This window comes from Vicugna pacos, chromosome 5, assembly GCF_048564905.1.
Source record: "Vicugna pacos chromosome 5, VicPac4, whole genome shotgun sequence".
NCBI lineage: Eukaryota > Metazoa > Chordata > Mammalia > Artiodactyla > Camelidae > Vicugna > Vicugna pacos.
The window spans coordinates 23,746,728-23,762,246 of record NC_132991.1 but is presented as its reverse complement, the minus strand read 5'-3'; the positions used below and the strand labels follow the sequence as shown (position 1 = coordinate 23,762,246).

Below are 15,519 nucleotides of genomic sequence, written 5' to 3'. Positions count from 1 at the left end.
CATGGAGTGGAATTACTGGGTCATATGGCAACTTTTTATTTAACTATTTGAGGAACTTACAGACTGTTTTCCAAAGTAGCTGTACCAATTTGCATTTCTACCAGCAGTGTATAAGGATTCCAATTTCTGCACATCCTCTCCAATAACTATTATTATCTGTCTTTTTGATGATAGTCATCCAAGTGAGTGTGAAGTGGTATCTTACTGTGATTTTGATTTGTGTGTCCCTGATGACTAATGATATCAAACATTTTTCATATGTTTGTTGGCCATTTGCATGTTTTCTTTGGAGAAATGTCCATTCAGCTCCTTTGACAATTTTTCAATTGGGTCTTTTTATTACTGAGTTGTAAGAGTCTTTTCTACATTCTAGATACCAATTCCTTATCATATATATGATTTGCAAATATTTTTTCCTATTCTGTAGTTTGTCTTCACTTTCTTGAAAGTTAATTTTGATGAAGTCTAATTTATCTATTTGTTTTATTGTTGCTCATGCTTTTGGTGTCATTTAAATTCTTTATTTTTTTTTCTTTTTATTTTTTTGTTATTTCCTTAATGGTTACTCTAGGACTTTCTGTATATCTCTTAACTTATCAGAAACAGCTACAGACTTATACTAACTTAATTCCCATGAGATACGGAAATGTTACTTCTCTATAGCTATATTATCTTTTCCACCTTTTTAGGGTATTATTTTATACATATATTACATCTGTAAATGTTACAAACCCAACAGTATATTTTATTTTATAATTTCATATATTTTAAAAAAGATAAACAGAGAAAGGCAAGCAAGTACATAATTAAGAGCTTTTTGCTGTGTTAACCTTCATTTTTATCATTTCTAGTTTCTGCGAATTTAAGCTACCATCTGGAATCATTTCTTTAGCCCAGTACGGCTTTGCTCCCACCCACCTTCTTGTACTGTTATTGACAAATATACTACATTTCTTTATGTTGCAGACCCAACAACACATTAATGCATATGGCTTTATACAATTGATTTTTAAGTCAGTTAAGAGAATAAATGAGAATAAACATGAATTTGGACTATCCATTAAGATTACACAATTACCTTTACCAGTGCTCTTTTTTGGTTTTGTTTGTTTAGATTTGACTTTAGATTTATTTTGCTCAGATTTAAACGTCTGTCTGGGATAACCTGCTTTAAGTCTGAAGAAATCTATTTCCTATTTCCTGCGAGTCAGGTCTGCTATATACTCTCAGTTTTTGTGATCTGGGAATGTATTTATTTTACCTTTATTTTTGAAAGATAGATTTGCTAGATATAGGAGTCCAGGCTCAACTTTTTTTCCTTCGAGCACTTGATTTTAAGGAAGGATAGAATATGTTATCCCACTACTTTCTGGCCTCCATTGTTCCAGATGAGAAGTCAGGTGTAAATCTTGCTGAGGTTTCCTTGTAAATGGTAAGTCGTTTCTCTCTTTCAGTTTTCAGAATTTTTACTGTGATGTGTCTATTTATAGATTTCTTTATGTTTCTCACTTTTGGATTCATAGAGTTTCCTGGATGTGTAAGTTAATGTTTGTAAATAATTTTTGGAAATTTTCAGCCAGTATTTCTTCAAACATTTATTCTGCACTCTCTCTCTCCCCTCTCCTTTTGACAGTCCCACTTGGTATATGTTGGTGTGCTAATGCTGTTCTACATTTCTCTGAGGCACTGTTGATTTTCCTTCATCCTTTTTCTCTGTTCTTTGAATTGTATAACCTCTATTAATACAAAGTTTGTGAGTTCTAGCTTCTGCCTGTTTCAATCTACCATGGAGCTTTTCTAGTAATTTTTAAAAATTTAGTTATTAAATTTTTTGATGCCAGAATTCCCATTTGGTTCTTTTTTTATATAATTTCTATCTCTTTTTGGTGGTATGTATTTGATGCATCGTCATCAAACCATCTTTTAATTTTTAATCATGGTTTCTTTGAACATATTTATAATGGATATTTTTAAATCTTTGATGGTTAAATCCAACATCTTTTTTTTCACAATAGTTTCTGTTGCCTGTTTGTTTCTTGCATACAGGTTATACTTTCTTGATTGCCTGCATGCCTCACAATTTTTTGTTGGAAACTAGACATTTTAGATCATATATTATAACAAATGTAAGCACTTGGCCCTCCTCCTCCAGGTCTTGTTATTTTTATGTATTTACTTAGGTGATTAGTGACTGGTTGGATTATTTTAGTGAATTCCATCTGTCCCCACACCCCAAAGAGTGAACTTTCTGTTGTGGCTCCAAGCTTCAGTATGCCCCCAAGATGCCCAGGAACACAGTGGTTTTGGCAGAGCTCTCTTTGACTATCTTTTTCCCTGACTGCCCTGTTAAGTTTCACTAATTGCTGGCTGATAGCTCTATTGTTTCCAGCAATGCTCTGGGGGCATAAATTGCTTCACACTCTCTGTTCCCTACTCCATCCCACGGTGTTATGGGCTGAATTGTGCCCCCCCCATTCGTATGTTGAAGCCCTAACCTCTAAAAACTTAGAATGTGACTGCATCTGGAGATAGGGTCTGTATAGAGGTAATTAAGGTAAAAATGAGGCCATATGGGAGGTCGTAGTCCATGGCTGGTGCCTTTAGAAGAGAACAGAGCAGCGACAACATGCAGACCTAGGCACAGCCACATGAACACACAGCAAGAAGGTGGCCAGCAAACCAAGGAGAGAGACCCAGGTGAAACCAACGCTGCCATCGTCTTGATCTCAGACTTCCAGCCTTCAGGACTGAGGGAAAGCACATTTCTGGTGTTTGAGCCCCCCCAGTCTGCAGTATTTTGTGGCGGCAGCCGTAGCCGTCTAACACACATGGCAAAAGGGGCAGCACATAATTAAGTTTAGGAGAAGTAACAGGGCATACTTGGAACCTTCCAATAGTAAACAGCAGCCAGTGAGCAAAGTGTGTATTCATTCATCCAGAAGATAGCTATTAAGTAAGTACTGCCGACCAGGTGCTGTGTTAGATACTGCTAATTCAGTAGTAAAATTCAGATAAGGTCCCTGACTGCAAGAAACTTAAAGCCTAATGGAGAGAAAAAAAATGGAGATTGTCTGTGTATACAAGACACCCTAGAATCTGATGAAAAGCTCTGTAGCCTGGCTTCTTCCTAGGGAAATCTAGGAAGATGATAGCCATGCTGACTAACATTGGGTAGTGGGGACCTGGGGGGAAATGTACTATGGGTCAAAGCAGCCAGTCAGAAGTATTTCCTGATCTGCTGACCAGATTTTTTTGATCCTATGGTGTTGAGGGGCAGCTTACCCATGGATGGTAATGTATTTTGAACGGATGGAATAGGGCTTGGATGTGAACCACAGAGACAATTACTGGCTAAGGGTTTCTCTAGTTTTCTTATGAGGAGTGGTTTAGAGCTATCACCAAAACCATACTGGTTAGCTGAAGTATATAAATCAGTCAAGCAAGCAAGCAAGCTAGCAAAACATGCAAACTCTAAATAATATACAGTCAAAACTGACACAATTCAATAATTGTATGTAGGGAGAGATGCTTGAATGAGGTTGGATCTTGTTTGAGCAAACTAGCTCTTGCATCATCGTGGATAAAACTTTTTAGGATCTGAAGTGTATTCTTCTAGAGAGTACATATGTGTGTATTATTTCTTCTCTATTTTGCCTCTTTTCTCATCCTTACCTCTATAGTGTTGAACTCAGAGCAATGAGCAGACAGAACAGAAATAGAATAGAAAAAAGAAGTCACAAAGAATAATCTGCAGGCAGTGAAATAAAAAGAATCCATCCTCTTAAAGCATCAGGAGTAATTTCACATTTTTACATGCAGGAATATAGTAACATATATTTAGTAATACATGGTTATGTCCTTTTTCTCTAGAAAAAGGAAAGCAGTACAAGATAGTGAAAAGTCAGTCTCTGCACCTTCCAGAGTGGCACTGAAAATAGTAGGGAACATATAGTTCAGATAACACATCAAAACGGGCGTGTTATCTTTGTTGTATTGAGCCAGATTCTCCATGTACCCAGTCGCCAGTTTGGTTAACCACTCTAGGAAGACCTATTCCTTCCTTTTCACAACTTCATGAAGTAGCTTCAAATACTCACAGAATCAGTTTACTGAGTCATAATCTCAAAAGTTGTGTTTGGTGCACTATGTCCTCAAATTCTATTGTCTAATATATAATTATGAAGTCAATAAAGTGCAGACTATAACAGCAACATGTCCCTTTATCTTATCGTTGTCATCCTTTCCCCCCAAGTAGTCCATGAATCATAAGAATTTTGATTTGGGATAAAATGGTAACTTTCTCAGTGGACCTCCTGCTTTTATTCAAATTCCAAATTTCCCCCAAACATCTTTCCTAAACCTTCTCCTTTATTTTTATTTATTTATTTATTTTTGGCCCTTGAAACAGGGTTAGGCTGTAATTAGATCTAATCCATTACTATCCATCATATTGGTCGGTTATTTCTTTTAGTCTACGGTAGCTACAGTGCTAAGCTCTTTAAGGATTGCCCAGAAATAATGCACAAGGGTGATTGTTACAGTCAGCTATAAAACCATACAATACCAAGCAATATCCTCATTTTTTCTCTATAGTTTTCATGTTTTACATACATTTATTCTCCTTTCATTAAACTGCTAAAAAAAAAAAAGCTTTTGTCTTTAACTCATTTGGCTGTATGTAAAATATCCATATCTATGGTGCATAATGAAACCACCCTCTGTTTAGAGATCCCTGTGACATCTACATGCAGTGGTGTTCATTTAGGACAGAACATTCACATAATTTGAACACAGCGTTAGCAATATAATAAGCAGAGAACAATCTTCTGGGTAATACTGAAGTTTACTTAAACAGATTGATAACGTGCTTACCAAAAAATAGCAGGCTCAGTTTTCACAGTTTGTTCCCTTCTGAATGACTTACCCACCAAGCAAGATAGTACAATTACGGAATTTCCTTGTAAATGCCTGGACCCCCTGATGGGCTCTGACAGGAGCCCAATAAGAACAATGGTATTTCTCTTTGTATTATATAGTTTTTGTGGCTGTCATAATATATATATATATGTACATCTCATTAATAGAGAAAAGTGTTTTTTAAAAAAGGCACCCATGATTATTTTCTCCATCCTGAATTTTTCCCTCTTCTCAGCAGATCTCTTTGCAGATCCTTCACTCATCAGTGCTCATCCATAAGCTTGGCCGATGGAAACGTCTTAATCAGAAGTAACTGTCCCACAAAACCCAACAAGATTTCTGTAGCAACAGCCATGACCTTTCACTTTTCCTTTTTTGGTTCCAAAAGTGCCTTAGTGGTCATTCAAATCATGAAAGTGTTGAGTGGGAAAGTGTTAAAGTTGACTTTAAAAAGTCAGCTTTTTAAAGTCTGCTGCCAGCATGAACTCTGTGTATTTAAAAGGGGAGGGGGAGATTTGAGGCCACACTCAATAGGACTTCACAGTCGTTAAAGTCAGCTTTCTGGGGATGTGGTAATGATAAAACATGATGGTCTTTTTTAAAAATCTAGCTGTCCAAATATAAAGACTGTACAGAATATACACATACACCCATGAAATATTGGAAATAAATGTGAGGTGAAATACTTTCAGAGTAAAATGTCCTAAGACAAAAGCTATTTAAATTTAAAGGATGTTTAAATACAGAATTTTATTTGAAAATACTTGTGTTTTTTCTACATATAAAATTAGATCTTAATGCTTTTGCTTCTCTATTAAAATTGGAAATAATAAGAAAATGCAGAGAGATAGATCAGATTCACTTGTTACTTGCACAATCATGTGAAACTCAATCATGCATTTCTCTGATGAATGCAAAATATGTAAGGACATGTGTTCTATGAAGGTCCAATGTTTGTAGTACAAAGCTTGAGATATATTAATTTGAGATGAAACATGTCTGCGTTTCCATGCAAATAACTTTGGAAATAATTTTTTAAAGTATATTTGACCAAATGAACAGTTTAGTGATTGGGCATTTCCAAAACAATTGGTTATTTAAATGAAGTCTCCTTTTTTGGAGGGCATATTTTACAGCATGCCTTAGCCAGTAGAAATAAAAATCCAGATTCTGGTGTCTACCACATCCCCAGACACGTACACAGTTGAATATGGCAAAAATTCTCTAAAACAGAGCTGGCCAGACATTTAGTAGAAAAGGCAGCCGTCTATATGACATGCGTTGAGAAATACTGAAAAGCATTTCTGCCAAAAATATCTGTTCCACTCCCCCATGTTCTTATTACCATTTCTCCTATCGCATTTAGAATTCTAATCACTAGTCGTTATTTTTGTGCATCATTAAAAATCTTTACCAGAAAGCAAGGATATTATCTAAGAGATTAATAAGTCATTAACACTTTACCTTGAATGAAATCAATCAGACCATACAGATAGTTTTCTCGAGGGCCCTGAGGGAGTTTAATACCAAACAGGTAATTCTGATGAAGCTAAGGGTTTTAAAAAGACAAATGTTGGGACATTTTAGAAGAGCCCCTGCAACACTGGATGGTTTGTCAGGGGAGACAGAACTGCGGTGTGTCATAAATGCAGGGGTCAGAGGAGACGTGGAGGCAAGGACACTTACGGCATCATTTCCCTCCAAACCAGCTTGCAGAGAGCCTGAGCGTGACCTACAGCTTCAGAAACACAGTCATTGTACGAGACTCGTACTCTCAGTCGCAACAGTACAGGGTTCGGCGACAGCGCTCAGTGACATATGCCTAATAACAATTTTGACTGAGGTGCAGATTTCTCAGCGCTAGCGGGTGCCTGCTCTTAGCCTGAACCAACGGGTAGAGACTCTGCAAACACATTACATTTTACGGTGAGCCTCAAGTTAAGCGGAAGACTTGCCTACAACACCATCAGTCATATCATTCATAAAAATCATACAGCCAATTATTGAATTATTAAAGTTGCATCCAGATAGTTCTGAGGCAAGTGGTCAATGTCAGCAACGATGTGTGTGAGTGGTGTGGGGAGGACATAAGACTTAATGGAGAATTTGACTGAAGTGACTAATTCAGGCATGTGATCTGACAGCCCTGGCAGGTAATTCTGTTCTAACTCGTAGATACACCCTCACTCTCAGCTGAGTGTCCAGCATCCCCAGGTCTTGCAGATTATGGCCTATAATCACATACATCACTCTTACATTCAATAAAGAAGACTTCGAAATAACAGCATTTTACTGAAAATTACACTAGAGGAAATTCTCTGAAGTAAATTAGCGATAAAAGAATAAAGCTGTTAAATGAATATATTTTTCATGCTTCGGGGCTATGTGTTTAACAGTTTTCTAACTGTTCATTCATTTATAAAAAATACTTCAGTTATTATCTCCTAGAGTTGAAATTAGATACTTAATTGACTGGAGGGAATGAAAGTCACTCACTTTTAGATACGGCAACTATTTTAAAATATTTCTGTAAAATGCTTCATAGAACACCATCAGCCCAAATTCTTGGCAAACATTCCTGTGTGTATATATAGTTGTTTTTATAAATGTCATGCTGTAAGAGCTAACTCCTTCAGAAACATGTTTATCTTAATTAGGAAAGTCAACAGACTTCTAATGGGAAGAAATGGGTATTTTTCTCTGTGGTATCAAAGGCATCAAAGGCCCAGTTCTTCTGCCAAACCAATCTTCCTTCCTGCCTGCCTTTCAAACCCAGGTGACTGCAGACAGTTGAGCAGGCATTCTCCCCAAAGCCTCTGTCGACCTGGCTCCCGTCTTTGCTCTGTCGCCCCATCTCTCTCTCTTTCTGTGTCACTCTTCCTGTGTGGGTTTTCTTTCTTTCTTTCTTTCTTTCTTTCTTTCTTTTTTTTTTTTGTGTGTGTATTTTTGCCTCAGGAAACCTAGGGATATTCATGGCACTGAGGCAAATAATGTGGAATTAAAAACTAAATTCTTGAGGCCTTATCCTAGCAACAAGACCATCACCATCTGTTCAGAAGACAAGCCAGCTATTATCCACTGCATTCTTTATACAAACTCCATCACCTGTGAGGGAAAAACACTGGCCCTTCCTGGGTTCTCTCTTTGTCACAGGAGAAAGAGGTCTGTTTCCCTCTGATGCAGTAAAACCTAAAGAAAGCAAGCATGACTGGAAGCACTTACAGCAAATTTAAAGAGATCCATCCAAAAGCCCTAAATGGTCAATCCAAAATATCTGATAATTGTCATCCGTGCATACGAAAGCCTGACAAAAATACATTGTTGATATCTTCCAATAGCCACTGTATGATTTAAATTAGAAAAGAATAAATGGAGGGCGTGTATCTGTATTTTTGGTTGTAAAGTGATAGTCATATTCTCTTCTTTGTTTTTACTTTTGAAATTTTATTCATTTCACTTTTCAAAAACCACATCAAAATTTATACTATGAAAGTGGCATTAAAATGGTATTTCAGTGACTTCAGGGTGAGAATCAATCTATTTAGACATCTAGTTTAATCCAGGATGAAGATTTTTTCCCTGGGAAATGTTTAAAACAGTAAAGACAGTAGCCCAATTATACTTTATGCAGTAAAATTTATACTATCAGTAATGCACAAGGTCTGTTTCCTCTCCCAAAACAGTTCAGTACAAAGGAAGAGAATGAATACCTATAGGTAAAATATTTGAAAACCCCAATCAGAGCCTGAAGTCCAAATAAAGGAAAACGTAATATAGTTCTGGATTATTTTCCTTCTAGAAAGAAATAAACATGGAGATGTGTGCCAATAAACTAAGAAAGAACAGATTTATTGAATATTCGTCTACCTTGTACCAATCCTTATGTAATGTGCTACTGAGTATTTTTTTTTGAATTTGACATGGTTTTTATGAAAAATACATCAACAAATAGAAAGTGCCCCTTGAATCCAAGGAAATAGCAGCTCTGCCATGACAACTAATATTTGGTTGGTGTTTATTATTTTAAAATCCATTTTTTCTACACTATCTCATTTGATCCTGATAAAGAGCTCACGAGCCCCACTGAGCAGTTATCTCCATCACCTACTCAAGAGATGAGATTCAGAGAGGTGCTCTGGTTTTCCCATGGATCCCCAAGCAAAGAATCTAAAATCTGCTTTGACCAAACTTGAAATTTAACTCCAGTCTTTTTTAAAAGCCATTATTTATATTTGTACCATGAGAAAGAGAACACAAATGAATGTGAAGACTCAGGCTAAAGCAACCACACCTCTTCATTCTCTCGAACAGATGACCGATAGACGTGTCGGCTTATCTTCAAAAATACTGCTTGTGTTTTGCACAGGCTCCATTTGTCACCAAAGTTGTCTGTAAAATATGAACTGAAGTTACCCATGCGACTGTTAATTATCTTCCTTTTTAGAGTGCACCTTGTATTCCTGTCATCTGCATATTGGGCACTAAAAATTTCCTACACGTTTCCCACACAGCTTTTGCTAAAATTTTCCTAGTCACAGCCACAGCTGAAAATCCTTGCCAATAAGGTAGGGATTCTGAGAAGCAGCTGAATCATTCTCTTTATCCCATCTGTGAATAGGCTTGATCTGAAGGGAATAAAATCCCAGTGTTTGGCTAGTTTCAACGGATGGAAGAAATACATCTGTCTGGTTACACCACATCAGAATAGGACAAAAACACACATAAAAATGGTAAGTAGATAAGATGTAGGCTAGTGAGATCACAGAAGGATATTCTGAGCCCAAAAATAGGTATTCAGATGGTGAAAGGAAACTTCTCATATGCCAGAAAAATTACCTCTAGCCAATTAGAGCCACTTATATAATTTTATTATTATATTCTATAATAATATTATAAAAATGAAACATTTACCAAGATTCAGTTCAAAGATATGTGCAGGACCATAGATTCTACAGATATGTAAAGTGAGATAACTGAGTTGTATATCTTTAGCAAAGCTGTCAACTCTGTTCCAAGTCTAAAAGAAAATAATTTTTCAGATGATTATTTTCCCCAGCAAGATGCAACTAATACAAATACAAAAACAATTATGTGGAAATCATTATTCCCAACCCTCATTTTCAGATTAACTTAAAACAGGTGTTAGTGATGCTAACAGCAATGTTTTGATCCCCATGTGGCCTGGTGACCTCACTTTCTCTGTTCCTTGAATGTAGAACATAGCCTTTCCTTCTTAGTCCCTTACAAACACATGCTGGTGGTCACAAAGGAGAACCAAAGGGGAAAAAAACAGGATGGGCCAGCAAACTAAGGAAATTGCATTTGTATTCCTCAACTGTAAAACTGAACATAGGTTATAAGTATCTTTTCAGTAACAAGATTCTTTTCAGCTAGAGTGACCAACAATTCAGATTTGCCTAGGACTTGAGGGGTTTCTGTGGTGAGGAACTTTGAGTGCTGAAACTGGGAGAATCCCAGGCAAACTGGAGTGAGTTGGTGACCCTACTTAGCTGAGAGATAAGTTGGCTTGCAGTTTAATTTGGCAGCACTCCTCACAGTCTTCAGCATTCCTTTATAAAACATTTTCGTAAAACAAGACTGAAAAGATCCAGGTTTCTATTTTGAGAATCAAGAGCCCCAAAATGCACCTCAGTAACAGAAACCTGGGGTTTCAAACTTCTTAATTTATGCAAGCAACTCTTTGTGACTTTTGCCAACACAGAGACCACCGCTTGCCTCACCTCACGGATTCATCTTGTGCTGCCATCAGGAGTGGTTTGCCTTCCTTGTCTCCTGCCTTCTGCTGAGTTATCCATCCATCCTATTATGCCTCTATTCCCTTTGCTAAGCATGAAAGCCTGACAGTCTGTTAATAATGTGAAACAGCCAAAAAACTGTCCCCAGCCCACCATTTTTTAATAGCATGGAAATGCTTCCTTACCGTTTAGAGGAAGAAATAAGATTCAATACATCGCTTTGCAGACTGTCAGGGCACAAACTCTTCACCTTGTAAGTTGATTTGTAAGGAGTGACGAAGAAAAGTATCAAGAATTTATCCCGTCTTTAGTTACTTTCAGGTAACTAAATGGTCAATAAAAAAAAAGAAGGTTTCGTTTAGAAAAATCCAAACAAGTAAATATAGAAAGAATGATGGGATTCGAAAAATCATCACCTTGCAGCCCTGAAAGAAATGATGGATACAGGCAATGATCATCGATGAAGGTAAAATCATTATTGAAAAGTTGTCGGGGAACTTTAAAAAGTTGACATGACTGTTCAGGTTGAGAATTATTTAAAAGGAGGCATCTGGTCACTACCTGCCTCACAGAAACACGTGTGAAATGTTCTAGCCAGAAAAAAATAAAACAACAATCTGAAACTAGTTGTAGCAGGTGCCTCTGGTGCTCACATCTCTTCCCTCTGCCCACCTCTGATCTTAGCTGCAGCTCTGGGGAATAGTTCCAACTCACTGTGTGCAAGCATCAGCTCCCAGGGAAACCTTCAAACAAGGGGCAAGGGAAACCAGCAGTAATTTTAAGATGTGCTGTCTAAGTTTCGCAGAGGACCCCACTGAATAGAGCCATGCTGTCCAGAGCAGACACCTTGATAACACAACCTTAAATGGTTTTGTCCTTCTTTCCTGGCTCACTGTCTCTTCTCCCTCTGTCCTGTCTTGTGGAGACACTTCCCAAATAAACTACTGGCACTGACACTGGGGTTTCTCTTGCAAGCTCTGCTTTCAGAAAAGCTTTGGATAAGTCATTAATGAAACTACCTAGTCACAGGAAATATAGGAGATAGAGGATTGAGCTCACTGTTGGCTGAAGGGATGTCCAGTATTCCCAACAAATGGACTGCATGGAAAGAAAGGAAGGAGGGGAGCAAGGAAAGGAGGGAGGGAAAGAGGGAGGAAGAAGCCTTTTATAGAATAAGAAAGACCTAAAACGTAACAACCAAGTACAGCAAGTAAACCTTGCTGAATCCTAATTTGAGTAAACCAACAGCAATAAAAAAAAAAATTTATTTTGAAAATAAATGAAATTTGAATGTAGTGTTAGGCGATGTTAAGAAATATTTCTTAATTTTGTTAGATTGATTAGCAAAGTAAAAGAAGTTATGTAAAAAAAAAGCCTTATCAGATGAAATATATACTAAAGTAATCATGGGTGAAATCATGGTATTTTATCTGGAATGATTTAAAAATACTCCAGCTAAATCAAAACATTCAGTGACAAATAGATGGAATGAGATCGTTAAAATGTTGATAATTGTTGAAGGTGGTAATGAAAATGAGGAAATTATTATCATTACTATTCTCTCCACTTTTGTTTATGTTTAAAATTGTATATAATGAAAAATTAGGAAAGAAAGATTTAATGGCTTGAAAAACCCTGAATTCAGATGCATAAAATTACATCAACTCCAATTTACTCCTAATTTCGTTGACTCAATCAACTAATGTAATATGTCATTTTCAGTCTGATCCCAGTTGTGAGGGGTGGGGGGTGAAGGCAGTGCAGGGACCACCAGAAGGAATTCATGAATGCAAGCATTTGTCACCTTCTTTGTTACCAGGAGCGAATTCCAGTGTAAATTATCTTGTCATTAGTTAGCACACTCTGGAGGCCTCCTGTTGTAGGCTAAATGTTTTTGTTTCCCTAAAATCTGTATGTTGAAATCCTAACCCCCACAACAATGATAGCTGGAAATGAGGGCCTTTGGGAAAAAGTTAGGTGTAGACAAAGTCATGTCAGTGGAGCCCCACGATGGGGTTAGCGTTCATATACAAGAAAGGGAGACCAGAACCCCCACTCTGCCGTGTGAAGAAGACTCAGCAAGGAAAGGGCAGAGTCTGCCAGCCAGGAAGGGCCTCCTCCCCTCCCTCCAGGAACAGAATCTGCTGGTATCTTGATCCTGGACTGCCCCGCCTCCAGAACTGGGAGGAAAAGGTGTCTGCAGTTTAAGGCACCCAGTCTACAGTGTTTTATTAACATATAAGGCCCAATTTCTGTATACTCAAGAAACAAAAACGTGTGTAAGTACTAGCCTAAGCTAGATATTATTAGAGAGCTCTAAAGAGGAAAGTCAACAACACCTCATCTTTATATTTGCATTTTGGAAGTGTTTTAAAACACATTATTTCTGTTGATTCTTAAAGAACCCCCAAGAGTTATACAGTATACAGCAAAGTTCAATGGTGGTGAATATGAATTATCTGACATCACCTACTTTACATTATTCTTCTCTTACATGAAGGCCTAGTTACATACTTGGAAATGTCAGAGTAGACAGGGAGCTTCTTGAGGGAAGGGATTTTTTTTTTTTACATGTTCTTGTTTGTATCCCTAACACCTAAAAGAACATTTGACATGTTATAGACACTTGATAAATATTAATGCTTAAATTCCTTTAAATCTTTCACTGAAGTAGTAATTGGGTCATCTGTCTACTTCTGTCATCATCACTGGCATTACATTAATTGCAACTAGCATTGCTGTTTTTCCTGGACTTACTAACCAGTCTCCTTACATCCACTGTTGGCAGTACCAATTATAATGCGGACAGAGTACTTAGAAATGCAAATGTGATCACATGACAACACTCACCCAGGCACACACCCACCCACCTAAAACCATTCAATGGCATTTCATGACTCTAGTGCTGTTATTATTTTCCACATTTACTGTGTGACTATTTGATTTATCTATGTCTTTCCTGACAGAGTTTAAACCCCATTCTTAGAGCAGGAACTGCATTTATTTTTGTCCTTATCTCTATCTCTAGGACTCTATATAGTGCCTAGAATGTAGAATGTGGTCAAAAATATTGGTGAAAAGAATTCATCCAGTAGTCAAATTTAAACTTGCTTTGACTTACTCTAGGTATGTGATTTTCATTATCTGAACTAAACAGGTAAAATAAAATTGTGGAGGAATATTATTATCAAATTAATAGAATTGTTTCTTCTTGCTTAACTAGTTGCTACAACACCTACAACTTACTATTAATAGAAAAGCAGCAACCACATCTCCTTGACACAGAATGACCCTGCTTGTCAATTCAAAGGAGGCACTGGAAGGAATCCATTATTCTATCTTTACCTATAATGGTTACGTAAAAACTGAAAGTATACTTGGCAGCTTTCAGGAGCACAAGCAATTCAATATGTACAACAGTCAGTAAGTGGAAGCAGTAAAAGTTCTCATTCTACTAAAAATTTAAGAGTCCTTTGATTTTTAACTCTTTGACAAAATCCACTGTTCAGAAAAAAAAAGTGTGCATGTAGAGAACCCAAACTTACTATAGGTAAACTACAGAGTATGTTATTTGAAAATAAAAGAACTTTGAAGAGTACTGATAACCTGCTTGTGTTTATTGTTGAGTCCCAGGTCATTTCAAAAGGCATGGTTTCCCAGGTCATTTTATGCTCGTCTTGGGAGGAATGCATCTTTTCCTCCTTTCAGTGACGCTATGTTTCATGTTATTATCATCCGCGTGCTTGTGTGTTTCCCTCACTGGATTATAATGTGTGAGGTAAAGATCTGGCTCTACCCATACACTCTGGAACACAGTACATGCTGAAGTTCAATAATCCTTTATTGAATGCTGTGATCTAATTTACAAAAATTCAATTTATACTGATGACTTCTGGGACAACATTCATTGTGTCAGGTAGAAGATGATACCAATGTATATGAGCCAAAGATGGCAGGAAAAAATAGTCATATAAGGACTGGCCCACTTAGGCTAAATGATGAGTAAGGCTGAGTTTGTCTTTGGAATTCCTCTCCCATGCTGTTAGTTCTGAACTCCATGTTGGTACCCCTTCAGCTCATCACCTCATCCTTGTTCTATGGGATCACAATTTGATGAGTTTCACCTGTATGCATTGATGTATTGAATGTAAAGCATCTGATTTTTTTTTAACATTTTAAAGTAAAATTTTATTTATAGGAAGTATTAAATTGCAGTGAGTTGAAATATTATGCTAGAATAAATTCTTGGAAAAGTTTTTATTGAATACATTTTTGAAAAGTTTCACTATCTGCAGAAAGATGCCTGCTTAAAGTTCATGGAATGTTACAACAGGAAAATTCTTCAGATAATTTCTGGTTTAATACACATAAGACTCTAAAAGATTAAGTTATTGTATTAATTTGCTGATAACAGATATTTATTGTGTGCTTCCTTTACTAGGCAAGACACTATGAACACAAAGGTGAATAAGAACGAGAATCTGCTCACAATGAGTTCCCAGTGCAGCAAGGCACAAAAGCTCAGAGCTGAGAATTATGGCCCATGTCTTCCACATGTAGAGAAGATATTTATAAAATGTCAGCATTTAGAGAAAATGTGACTTCTCAATGATCATCCTGATGAGCATATTAGTATTCATAGGGTCCTCATGTCTCTCCATAGGTACCATTGTTCTGGAACATATTCCATGAAAGGAAATAACCCCCTGAAGGGAGCACATTTTAAATATAAATAGTACCCTTTCTTTTTGAAATTTTAATTTTTGGAACTTAATATAGAGTCTACTGTTACCAGAATGGACACATCCACCAAACATCATCTTAAAGTAGCTATAGAATCCCGAAA

General features: G+C 37.0%; 1 long non-coding RNA gene across 4 annotated transcripts in view; it reads right to left on the bottom strand.

Moving 5' to 3' along the window:
- The window catches only part of LOC107034178 (uncharacterized), a 561,724-nt gene that overhangs the window by 346,978 nt on the left and 199,227 nt on the right, over positions 1-15,519 (bottom strand). For 2 of the 4 annotated variants that reach the window (XR_012072565.1, XR_012072564.1), the window contains 3 exons: positions 10,859-10,998; positions 9,829-9,934; positions 8,747-9,306 (listed from right to left, as the gene is read on the bottom strand). The exons of 1 other annotated variant lie outside the window; for it this stretch is intronic. This is a non-coding gene — a long non-coding RNA (uncharacterized lncRNA). Of the gene's footprint in view, positions 1-8,746; positions 9,321-9,828; positions 9,935-10,858; positions 10,999-15,519 lie in introns of those variants that run through there. One more of the 4 variants, XR_012072566.1, reaches the window with a different exon arrangement.